This window comes from Arachis ipaensis, chromosome B2 (genome assembly GCF_059453495.1).
Source record: "Arachis ipaensis isolate K30076 ecotype BB chromosome B2, ASM5945349v1, whole genome shotgun sequence".
NCBI classification, from domain to species: Eukaryota; Viridiplantae; Streptophyta; class Magnoliopsida; order Fabales; family Fabaceae; genus Arachis; species Arachis ipaensis.
In genome coordinates this window covers 100874023-100886583 of record NC_142437.1, presented here as the reverse complement: position 1 = coordinate 100886583, position 12561 = coordinate 100874023, and positions in this window count along the sequence as shown.

Sequence of the window (12561 nt, the reverse complement as noted above, 5' to 3'; positions counted from 1 at the left end):
GGCTACAAGAGAGGACGCGGAGGCGCCAACAGTACGGACGGCAGCGACACTGTCTCAAAATCGTTGCAGGGAGAACCTAGGGTTTTGGCTGGGTGATTTTGAACTTTGCTTGAGTTCAGAGATAGTGATTCATGAACAGGGGGTGTTGGGGGGAAGGGGATGAGTGAGGGCTGAACATTGGGGAAAAAACCAAAACAGTGCCGTTTAACAAGCATCGATCCAATTTCATTTTAAAATATAGAAATGGTTATCAGAAATAGAAAATAAAAAAAGAAAAAAGAGAGAAAGGAATAAATTGCTAGTCACGCTGAAAAAATTATATAAATAAGTGTCACTATTTTATTTAATAACGACTGTTTAAATAAGGGTCATAAAATAAGTGTAGCTATTCATCAAATTTGGTGTAGTGTAAGATATCTCTTAGTAATCTAGAAAGGAGATCTCAACAACCTCCCTAACAAAAGGGAACAATTATCCACTATCAAAAGTAGAACTACTCTAAAAGGTGGTTATTGACTCTACATCTACACTTATACATACTTGACTCTCTTAGGTATTCTTCGAACCTAATCTACTAAAAACTTGCCTAAAACCTTTGCTAACTTAAGTATCGGAGTCCCTTGCAGGTACCTGATGGGCGGACTACCGTCGGTAAGGAATTTCACAAGATATTCGTGTTGCAAGTATAGCCCTCAACCGACAAATAATCCTCGAATCAAATTTTAAGGAATTGGTTGTCACAAGTTCAACCCCAATAAAAATAACCGAAGTATTCAAACCTCGGGTTGTCTCATAAGGAATGGGCAAACATGTGCATCAACATTGGTTAGAATTCCGAGGTTGCAAGTCATGAGCAAGAAATTAAACGAAGAGACTTAACAAGCAAGAAATCTTAAAGTGCAAGAAACTAATTCAAGTAACTAAAGCAGGGTATGAGCAAATCCAAACTAATAAGAGAACATCCAATATAATTCTACTCTAAAACTAAACAAGTAACTATAACTAAGACAAAGCAATTGGAATTTTTGGATTTCAAATATGAATAATAAAAGTAACTCTTGGCTAGGCATAGGAATTTGGATCACTATCCTTGTCTAATAACCATATCTTGACAATTATGAGGAACCAAACTCACTAGGTCTACCTCTAAGATCTTTAAGTACGTAATATTTACTCCTAAGCTTGAGGTACGTCAAGTGGCTTGATCAATCTCAACTCACAAGTCCCAATCCAACTACCAATTGACTTAGTAGTGGGTTAGTGTCAATGGATATCAACTTGACCACTAAGGGTTCTCAAATCACCAAACCAATTAGACCCAATGACTCAAGTTTACCTAATTTCCTTAGCCTAGGCCAAGAGTAAAGAAAACTACTCCATAATTAAAGACAATATTTCATCAAACACATGGTAAGCATTACTAAAAGACATGTTCAAAATGCATTTAAATTGAAATTAAAAGGTACCCACTAACAATTATCAATAGAAAATCACTCAAACAACTCAATTAATCATGAAAATCATCAATGTAACATTAACAATTCAAGATCCACAAGATTCACAAAATGGGTAGAAAATGACAATTGACAAGAGAACATAAATCTAGCACAAGATCTAACAAAATTATACTAAGGAATTCAAATTAAGCAATCAAAACTAGAAATAAATAAGATCCAATTTAGAATTCAACAAGGGAGGATTAAATCAAACTAGATCTAGAGAGGAACAAGGGTTTTTCTCTCTCTAGAAGAACAAAAACCAAAAACTAGCTAAAATTGTTGTCTAAGTGTGTAATGAATGATCCCTCCTTCCCCCTAGAATTCTTGGGTCTTTTCCATGCAGAACCAGCTTGAATTTAGGCCTGTTGAGCCTCAAAAATCGCCGGCCACTATTTCTTTAATGAGGTCACGTGCAGCTCGTCACGCGTACGCGTCATGCACGCGTGCGCGTCGATGGAGATTTCGCTAATCCACACGGATGCGCCAATCTTCGCACGCCATTCCAACTTTCCGCACCCACGCGTGCGCGTGAGGTGCGCGTATGCGTCAAAGCTGAATTTTTCCCAAAATTCAATTCTTCATGTTCCTTCCACTTGTGCATGCTTTCTTTCTCTCTTCTAGGCCATTCTTACCCTATAAACTCTGGAATCACTCAACAAACACATCACGGCATCGAATGGTAATAAAAGAGGATCAAAATATGGCAATTTTAAAGCAAAAGAAGCATGTTTTCCATCATGAAGCAATATTAGGAAGGGAACACAAAACCATACAATTCTTGTGAATAAGTGCAGAAAATATTGATAAAACTCCTCAAATTCTACACAATATAAACCACAAAATTGGAGTTTATCAGTACCACCCTCCACTTCCTCACAAGGAACTCAGATGGTGACACATCGACATCAGAAGACATCGAACGCTACCCCAAAAGGAGTCTGGCCCTCACGTTTAGGACCCAAAGCAACCCAATTTCAGGTAACCCTCAGAACATTTGCACCGTTGCCGAAAACCTAGAAGTCTACACTCAATCATGGTGGACGATCATCCCAAAGATGGACACATGACATTCGAATTCGTGCCAGAACGTCACAACGATGATCGTGCAATAGTAATACCCCATGGCAAGATAGAGCAGATGGATTCTAATGGAGAAGGGACTTTGCAAAACCCTTAATCCAGAAGAATCAACTCAGAGATACACCCACCAGAGGATGCAGTGAACCGACATTCAACAGAACTCATTGGCCTCGTGCACGAACACCATGGCCGATTAGAACAACTCGAGTAGGAAATAGAGCATCAAAGAGAAGTTGAAAGAGACCTGAGAAGGGAAGTATGACAATGAAGAGAACTATAAGAAAAGCTTTTGAAATTAGAAGTCGACCTTCAAGGTTGGAACAATCATGTAGATCGAGAAGAAACCTCCTTTGGGAGGGGAAGATCCCTTTATCGAAGAAATCATGCGGGCTAGAGTTCTCAAAAATTTTAAAATCCCCGACATGGACCTCGATGATGGAACGACCAATCTTAGACATCATCTAAGCAATTTTAAAGTCGGATGTACTTGGCTGATGTGTCAAATGCAACTCATTGCAAAGCGTTCCCGATGACGTTAACCAAAGTGGCGATGAAGTGGTTTGATAGTCTACCACCCAGGTCCGTGACCTGCTTTGATGATCTTACAAAAAAGTTTCTCACTCGATTCTCAATCTAGAAAGACAAAGTCAAACATGCTCCAAGCCTCCTAGGGGTCAAACGGGAGGTCAGAGAAACTTTCCAAGCTTATATGGGAAAATTCAACAAAGCCTACTTGGAGATCCAAACTCTACCTTTAGAAGCAGTGATAATGGGGCTAGTTAATGGCCTCAAAGAAAGACCATTCTCTCAATCCATATCAAAGTCACATCTAACCTCCCTGTACGAGGTACAAGAGTGAGCAGAAAAGTATATCAATATGGAGGAGAATGCTCGATTAAGAGAATCTACTCCAGGACATAATCTTCCTTACCAGGCTCCGGATAAAGAGAAAGAAGCAAAGAAAAAGGATGAGTATAGGTCGGGCAAGTCTCAAAGGTATCATAACTATACCCCTTACGAGTATCCCTCGCGGACATCTGTAGAGAGATCTGCTATACTGAAAAGCTTCCACCTCTTCAGCCCATCAAAAACAAGAAAGGTGAAAGTCAGATAGAGTACTGCAAATATCACAAGATATATGGACATTCCATTAACAGTTACTATGACTTGAAAAATGTGATAGAAAAACTAGCTAGAAAAGGTCGGTTAGAAAGATACTTGGCAGAAATATCGGACGAGCATGAAAAAAGGAAAAGAGAGAAGAAAGATATAGGTCGACAAGATTGGCCACCACGAACTCCTAATAGACACATCCACATGATAGCTGGAGGATTTGTAGGAGGCGGAGTAACTAAGTCTTCTTGCAAAAGGCATTTGAAAGAAGTCTATCAAGTCGGGAAGGAGATCGAATCCCCCGACTTGCCCACAATTTCCTTTACGAAAGAAGATGTACAAGGGATAACACCGGGGCACGATGATCTTGTCGTGATCACAATGATACTTGTCAATGCAAATCTTCAGAGGACTTTGGTGGACAAAGGAAGCTCGGCTGGCATCTTGTTTGATCCTGCCTTCGACAAGTTAGGGTTGGAAGAAAAAGAATGCAGGGCATACCCCGACACTCTTTTTGGGTTAGGAGACATGTCCATCCAACCTCTTGACTTCATTCCATTACACACCATTTTTGGTAAAGGTATGAAGTCCATAACTTTGAGTATAGACTACATTGTGTTTGCCATAGCATCAGCCTACAATGCCTGATAGGTCGGACAACATTAAACTAACTTGCTGCGGTCGTCTCCACCCTCATATTCCAGTTCGTATTCTAAATATTTTCTGGTCATTTTTACATTTTTATTTTTCTCATACGCAGTACCAGACAGACCTATACATGTACAGTGAATTACAATGCTGGTACGCATTTTTTCTTAACTAATTATTTTTTCGCGCTCCAATTATTTTTCAGAGTTCAAATTTTATCTGTAAATTTTCAAATTGTGAAATTTAAATTTTTAACTCAAATCCGGTAGTTTAGGCACTCTTCACTCGATTTTAATTACATAATTAACTTGTTAAAATTTTTTACTCTTACACTTGATCCCTAGGAGGCTTGGAGCATGTTTGACCTTATCTTTTTGGATGGAGAATCTGGTAAAGAAACTTCTTGCAAGGTCATCGAAGCAAGTTACAGACCTGGGTAGTAGACTATCAAACCACTTCATTGTCGCCTTGGTTAACCTCGTCGAAAAAGATTTGCAACGAGTTGCATCCGCCGCGTCGGCCAAGTACATTCGGCTTTTAAAGTTACCTAGATGGTGTATCGGGTCAGTCGTTCTATCATAAAGGTCCATGTCGAGACTTTTAAAGTTTCTGGCAATCTTAGCCTGCATGATCTCTTCTGTGAATAGATCTTCACCTCTAAAGGGGGGTTTCTTCTCGATCTGCATGGGTTCTCCGACCTCGAAGATCGGTTTCCAGTTTTTTAAATTTTTCCAGATCCTTTCATTGTCGTACTTTTTCTTTTTAAAGCTCGTTTAGTTTTTTATTGTTGCTCTAATTCCATCTTAAGCTGCTCCAATCATCTATGGTGTTCGTATACCAATCCCATAAGTTCTGCTGGATTTTGGTTCACCATGTCCTCAGGTGGTTGAATTTATAAGTTTATTCTTCTGGGTTGAGGGTTTCATGAAGTTCCCTCCCCACTATAACCGTCCGCTCTGTCTTGCTGTAGAGGTATCACTATTGCGCGATCGTCGTTGTGATGTTTTGGCCTGAAGGTATCAATATATTTATAAGTGTAGATGTAGATTTAATAACCACCTTTTGAATAGTCTCATCATTGGTGGTGGGTTGCTTACTCCCTTTTGATAGGGAGGTTATTGAGATCTCCTTTCTAGATGAATAGAAAAGATTTTAGGAGACTGATTCGGAAAAATAGGGCTAGGATAGCGTCGCTGCACCCGACCTCATAGGTATCATTTCAGCCAATATATGTTAATTTGGATTTACTTAATTTGAGCTTTACTTAAATAGTGGGCCAAGGTATGAAACTGTACTCATTAATTAAAAAGATTAATGAGTACTCATTAATTAAAAAGTTTTAATAATTTTTTTATCTTTTAGTAGTTTACCTACGTTGAGAAATACTAGAAGGTGAGTAAAATTTATTATTTTTTGTTATTAATTAACTAGCAATATTTAAAAGTATGGCTTAAAAATATATTATTGAATTAATTATCTAAAAAAATTGGATTGATAAATAAAAATTACAATTAAAAAAATAAAAAATTGGATTGTAAAATTATTTTTTAATTCTCTAATTTTAAAACTAAGTTTAGAGTTTAAATTAAAATTTAAAATTTAAATTAGAAATTAGAATTTAAAGTTTAATATTTAAACTTTATAATAATAATATAATTAAAAAAGGACAAGTTATATAAATAAATCAATTGGACTTTAAATTTATCTAATTACAATTTTTTGAAACAGCAGAGATGTTTACAACTTTTTTTAATTATAGATAAATCGCTACAAGAGTAGGTTACAGGGTGTAGCAGATTTTAATTTACACGTAATCTGCCATAGTATAGTGCAGATTACGTTAATAAAGTACAAAATAGAAACTCTAGAGGGTGTAGCAGTTTCTGAAGAATATGTACTATGTATAAACCGTTGCTGGATATAACGGTTTATGAGAAAATTGTGGATAGCTTAATCCTTGTAGGGATGTCAATGGGGTAGGGCGAGGGCGGGGGCGGGGGATGCCTCCCTGCTCCCCATCTCCGCCTTCAGATTTGCTCCCTGTTTTCTGCTCTGGGAGAATATTGCTCCCATCTCCATTCCCCACAGGGCCCCATTCCCCGCAGGGTCCCAATTTTCTATCTATCTGATAGTTTTAACTAATTATTAATTTACATATGAATAGAGTTGCAAGTATCTATCATATACAAAAACAGCAAGATTTTATATAAAAAGCCTAAACGACAAGATAGTGACTTCTTATGAAATGACGCAGTGGGAACACAACGGTGAGCTAGAGGACAGAGCAATGGACGAGGTGGGAGACGTGACAACAGGGAGAAAAATGGATATGATGGCAGAGTTATGGAAAGGAACGCCGCAAATAGAGAGCACGACGCGATGTAGGTGATGGTACGGTGAGGTGTGATGAGGCAGTGAGAAGGGAGAGTAGCGAGGGGTGGATGCAAAGAGGGATCTCTGAATTGAAGAAGGGTTATACAAATGAGGATTAGGAGTTTTGCGTTTATATGTGTGTGTGTGACGGGGATTATCGGGGACGGGGCGGGGATCCCCGCTCGGGTCCCCACGCCTGCCTCGGGAAAATTTTGTCCCCCGTCTCCATCCCCGCGAAAAAAATTCCCCACAGTCAGATCCCATTCGGAGCAGTCTCCGCAGGGATCCCGCGTCTCGGAGAGTTTTTCCATCCCTAAATCCTTTGTATCTTGTAGCGGATTATGTATAAGTGTATTATTTATACGTTATTGTTATTCAAAATTCTCGGATAGGTCAAGGTAGAGTGGTTGAAAGAGTCTTAAATTAATCTGTTATTAAAAAAAATCTAAAAAATGTGAAATTTAATAATTAGACATGTATCAATATTTTTTGGCAAAATTAAAAATAGTTATAATATAATTAACATTTGACAGCTAAAATAATAATATGATTATTTATCGAATAAGAAAAAAATACCATTAAACTAAGAATCGAAAGTGGTGTTGCGTGGGAGTATATTATTTTACCTTCTTTTGATTTTATTTATGGCTAATTATACTGTGCTTATGAGTTGGTGTTTAATTTTTGTTTAACTTATTTTCATAGCAAATTTTAAATTTGAAAAATTTATTTACTTTTATACTTTTTAAATTAAATATTAATTTTTAATTTTTTTTAGCAAATTAAACACTATTTTTTAAGCACAATAGGTAAATAACAATCACCTTTATTTACTTAAAAAATTGAGAGTATCGTACTCTTTTATTCTAGACAATAATAAGAGTATAATATTTGTAAACTCTGTAAAATTAGCGAATAGTTAATTAATAAATTAAATTTTAATAAAATAAATTAAAAATATAAATTTTATATTAAAATAGAATAGAGCTAATTAAAACAAGAATTTTGACACTAATTTCAAAGAATTTGGCCTAAAATTAGACCGAACAAGCCGAACCGAGCGAACTAGACCCAAAATGGCCCAAGAACCCAGTCCAACCCAAACCATCACTAAATGAATCCAGCCCTTCCTTTCTTCCTTCCATTTTCACGCTGCAACAATTTGGGAAAGGGGAAGAACATGTAAACTCCATAACCCTAACACCATCTTCAAACTACCATATCTTGCTAATCTGAGCTCCGATTGCCGCACCGTTTACGGCCACGCCACCACCGCGTCAAACTCAACGAATCTACCAGAAAAATTTCATAGGTAAGTCACTCTATCACTCCAGCCTCTCTATCCCTCAATTTTCGAAATTTAAGAGAATCCAAGTTGAGAATTAGTTGATTTTGGTTCTCTAGGTTCAATCTAGCTTGTGGAGCTTGTTGGACTTGGCTCTCTTGGTCCGTGAGTACGGTGAGGTCTTTAACCCTAGTTTTAGTATGTTAAATTGGAAATTTTGAGTATATATGGTGATATATGTATATTAGGCTTGTATATGTGTGTGTTGGAGTTTGCTTGAGTACATTGGAGGCTTAGTGGAGTTTGGGAGACCTTGCCTTGGAGATTTTGAACCTTGAGGGTTGTGTTTGGTTCCTTGGTGGTGTCTCAGAAAATACGTGAAAATCGGTCAATGTATGGTTTAGGTTTCACATGTTTAATATATAATGTTCTGTGAAAACGTAGGCTAGGTGACCATAGAATAGGTTGGAACGTATGAGTACATTTAATGCTTAGTGACTTTGATAAGAATTGTGATATGGATTTGGTGCTTGTTGGATAAGTATTAATTGATATTTAATGCTGGTTGGATAAGAGTTTAGTGATGAGTCGATGATGATATGTGTTTGTATATATATAATGAATAGGGATATGCTTATCTTGTTGATTATTTGAGATGCTGATGCATGATTTGGGTGAATTGAAAAATGGTAAGGATGAGGAGAGTGTCGTGGTATTGATATAGATGTGTTGTGTTGATGGATATAAGATGGAAAGTTGAGTTTTAAAGAAAATGGAGGTTTTGAGGGTGTAAAAAATTGGTTTTTGGGCCGAAGTTCGACGAGGCATAACTTGGCTTTCGGACCCCTAAATGATTTCAAATTTATTTCATATGAAAATTGGGTCCGTGAAGTTTACGCCGTTCGAAGAACGGAAGGAAAATGATTTAAAAAGAAAAAGTTATGCGCGTCGGAAGTTTGGGATTGAAATTGGAAATTCTGCAGCTTTTTCAAACTTAGCAAAACTTTTGGAAAAACGTACGCTCACGCGTACGCGTGGCCCATGCGTACGAGTGACCCGGTATTTGCGTATGCGTCCAGTTGCTCGCGAAGCAACCAGGGAGTTTGCGTACGCGAGTGAAGGCTTTTCACGTCCACGCGTACGCATGGCTCACGCGTACGCGTGACCGGGGATTTGCGTACGCGAGCAAGCCTTTTTGCACGCCCACGCGTACGCGTGTCCCCTGTTCTAGCAAAAATTGATTTTGTATTTTTAAATCAAATTTCAAACTTCTAAACCTCTATTTTCATCCTTTTAGCCTCAAATCATAGTATTAGTTCTAGTAATAGGATGTAGATAGGAAATTGAGATAACTTGAGGGCGAAGTAAAGTGGGAAAAATGATGAAATGAATATGGAAAAGAGTATATTGGAGTATATATGATACCATGGCTTATATGATATGATTATGCAAAAATTACATTGATTATGAAAATTATTTGGCTTATATACTCAATTGATCTGAGATACGAGTTTTCCTGAGTAAAGTATCGTGACTTGCCACCACGTGTACCAGGTTGAGACTCGATACTCTGTTGACCCTACGACGTAAGTGTGACCGGGCACTTATAAATTCCTGGGAATGTTGACCCCCATTGAGTAATTGTATATATTTGAGAAAAGCTATGCATAGACTCTTGGGGATATGCGTCGATGGACAGTCCAAGGGTTTAGCAAACCGGACTTGTCGGGTTGGCTTGATAACCGACAGATGAGCCTCATCAGCTATAGGACAGACATACATCATATGGATTTTGTTTGTTTTATTTACTTTGCATTACTTGGTAATGCCTAACTGAATATATTATGTTAATTGTTATATTTGCTATTTGCACTACTTGTCTTCTACCTGTGCCTGCAATTGTCTGTTTGTCTGTCCTTACAAAATCATCGGAGATGGAGGTACGGAGGAAGGGTGAACATGTTTAGAGTTAAGGTTAAGTTAAGCTAGGTTTAGAATTCCCTAGAAGACCACCCTTTTTATGGTTTCTGTTTAGTGATTTTAAGCTTTATAATCTGAGTGTCGACGTTCTAGGATTGCCTCTGCCATTCCCAAGACCTTATATCTTATATCCGTGGCACCTTTATCATGTTGAGAACCTCCGGTTCTCATCCCATGCTGTGTTGTTGTTTTCAGATGCAGGTCGAGAGGCTCCTCGCTAGGCGTTTGGACTTCTGAAGTGGAGCGGTTTTTGGGTTTCCTTTTGGTGTATAGTTTATGTTTATATATGTACTTAACTCTCCAAACAGCTACTCTATTTTGTACCTGTTAGAGGTTTATGGAGAATTAGGGTTTATCTTTGTATTTTGGATTTTGGGATATATATATATATATATCTGACTAGCCTTGGCTTCACAGGTTGAGTTAGGAGCTAGTTATTCTGTATCCTTGACTCTCTATTCTCACTTTTGTTTATTTATGCCTATGATCGTTAGGTTTCTTCGCACGCAAGTAATCTCGTTTCCTGAGCGTTGCGCTTTTATTTTCGCAATTTTTGTTTCACTTGCTTTTCAAGGCTCCTAGTTTATTATATTTTTCTGCTATTATATGTATATATTTTATTTTAGAGGTCGAAATACCACACCACCTCGATTTTACGGCTTAAGCGTAAAGCTTTGTGTGGTAGGGTGTTACAATATTTAGCTGTTTGTTTTAAAAAAATTTAATTCATTTTTAAAAATTGTCTTTGAAAATATGTTATTTTAAAATTTAATTTATCCAAATAATTTATTCTTACAAAAAATTATTATGGTAAAATTTAAAAATTTTATTTTTATTCTAAAAGCAACAATAAAAATTAAAAAGTTTCATAAAGGTGTAATTGAGTAAATTCCAAACCAATTTGATTTATTCATATAACTTGCTCTTAAAAGAATTGATTGGTATTTACTAAAAATTACTAATTTTCTAACTGAACTCAAAAAATAGAAAAATAACATTAACATTCCAAATTACCAATATTACCACAAGTGTGAAAAAGGGTGTCGATGAAAATTTCTAAGATAAATAGAATTTAATAGTTTTGTTTAACACTACATAGTATAAGTATAAATCGAATCAAAGTTATTCGATTTAATGTATATGTGTTGTGCAGTAGTAAATCGAGTTAATTAGATTCAATTTACTAAGGAAGCTACGTATTCAGTAAATCGAATCTGGTTATATTGATTTATATTAAATACAAATTATTTTTACACTAAATTAAATTAAATTCATTCGATTTATCATGTATCACCCTAAATCGACGTCATTTGATTTGATTTACATGAAGGAAATGTAAATCGACTTCAGTTGTTTCGATTTACATACAATTATTCAGGATATGCATGTAACAAAAATTAAAATAGAACATTGATATAATTTTAAAGATAAAATAATTTACGAGTGTAAATTACTCTAAAAAAGGATAAGTAAACTATCAAATATTTAAATAATATTTGAATTTTTTTAAACTTTGTTACACTTTATAATATTATAATTTTGTTTGACTTTACGTAATTCAAATTTTGTTATTCAAAATTATTTAACAATCTTAATTATAAAAAAAATTTATTTTATTCTTTATAAAGATTATGTTATTCTTTATATAAATTCTTTTATTCTTTTAATTATAAAAAAATATTTTTTTGTTGTGTATTAAAATTGTTTTATTCTTTTACGTGAAAAATATTTTTTGTTTAAAATTTTTTATTCGAAACTGTTATAATCAAGTTGGAACCATATACCGTATAAAAATTTTTTAAATTATTTTAAATTTTAATTATTTTATTGTGATGTTATATATTTTTGTTTATATATTAACATTATGTCTGTTATGAATTATTTTTTAGATAAAATAATTAATACAATAAAGTTTTAGTCTGAAATATATCATAATTTTTTAAGAATGTTATCTTTGCATTGTATTTCATAATTTTTATGTTTAAAACTCTCAGTTTCATCTATTGTTTTATAGAATTATTTATTTATTTATTTCATATATGATATGATAAATTTTGCTTTTGCCTGAATTTATCATTATAATTTTTAGTAATTAAAGAAGTAATAATAAAATGTATGAATTAGATAAGTATTTTGTCGGATTAAATAAGGGAACTAAAATATGAACCTATTGTTGGGAAACTCCACATAACAGTATACTCATACATTATCTTTAATCGATTATACCGTGCATGATTTTAATAATTATAAAAGATAGTTAAATTATTTTAAATTATTGGTGTTTTGTTTTCGTTAAAATTCACATATTTTATTTTAATTTTTAGATATATGTATTATAAGTATCATTTTTGGTTTTTATAAAATTTTATGTAGATAGACTTGAATTATTTTTGGTTAGGTGTAACACCTAACTTTTAGCACATCATGATCATATCAAAAGTAAGGCGTTACTAATCTATTTTTCTTTATTATCTATTTAATATTGAGTCTTTACGTCGGTATCGCGTTTTAGTTTTTAAGAAAATTTCAGAAAATTATTTTTAGTAATTAAAATTACATAATTATTAATAACAATAAATGCTA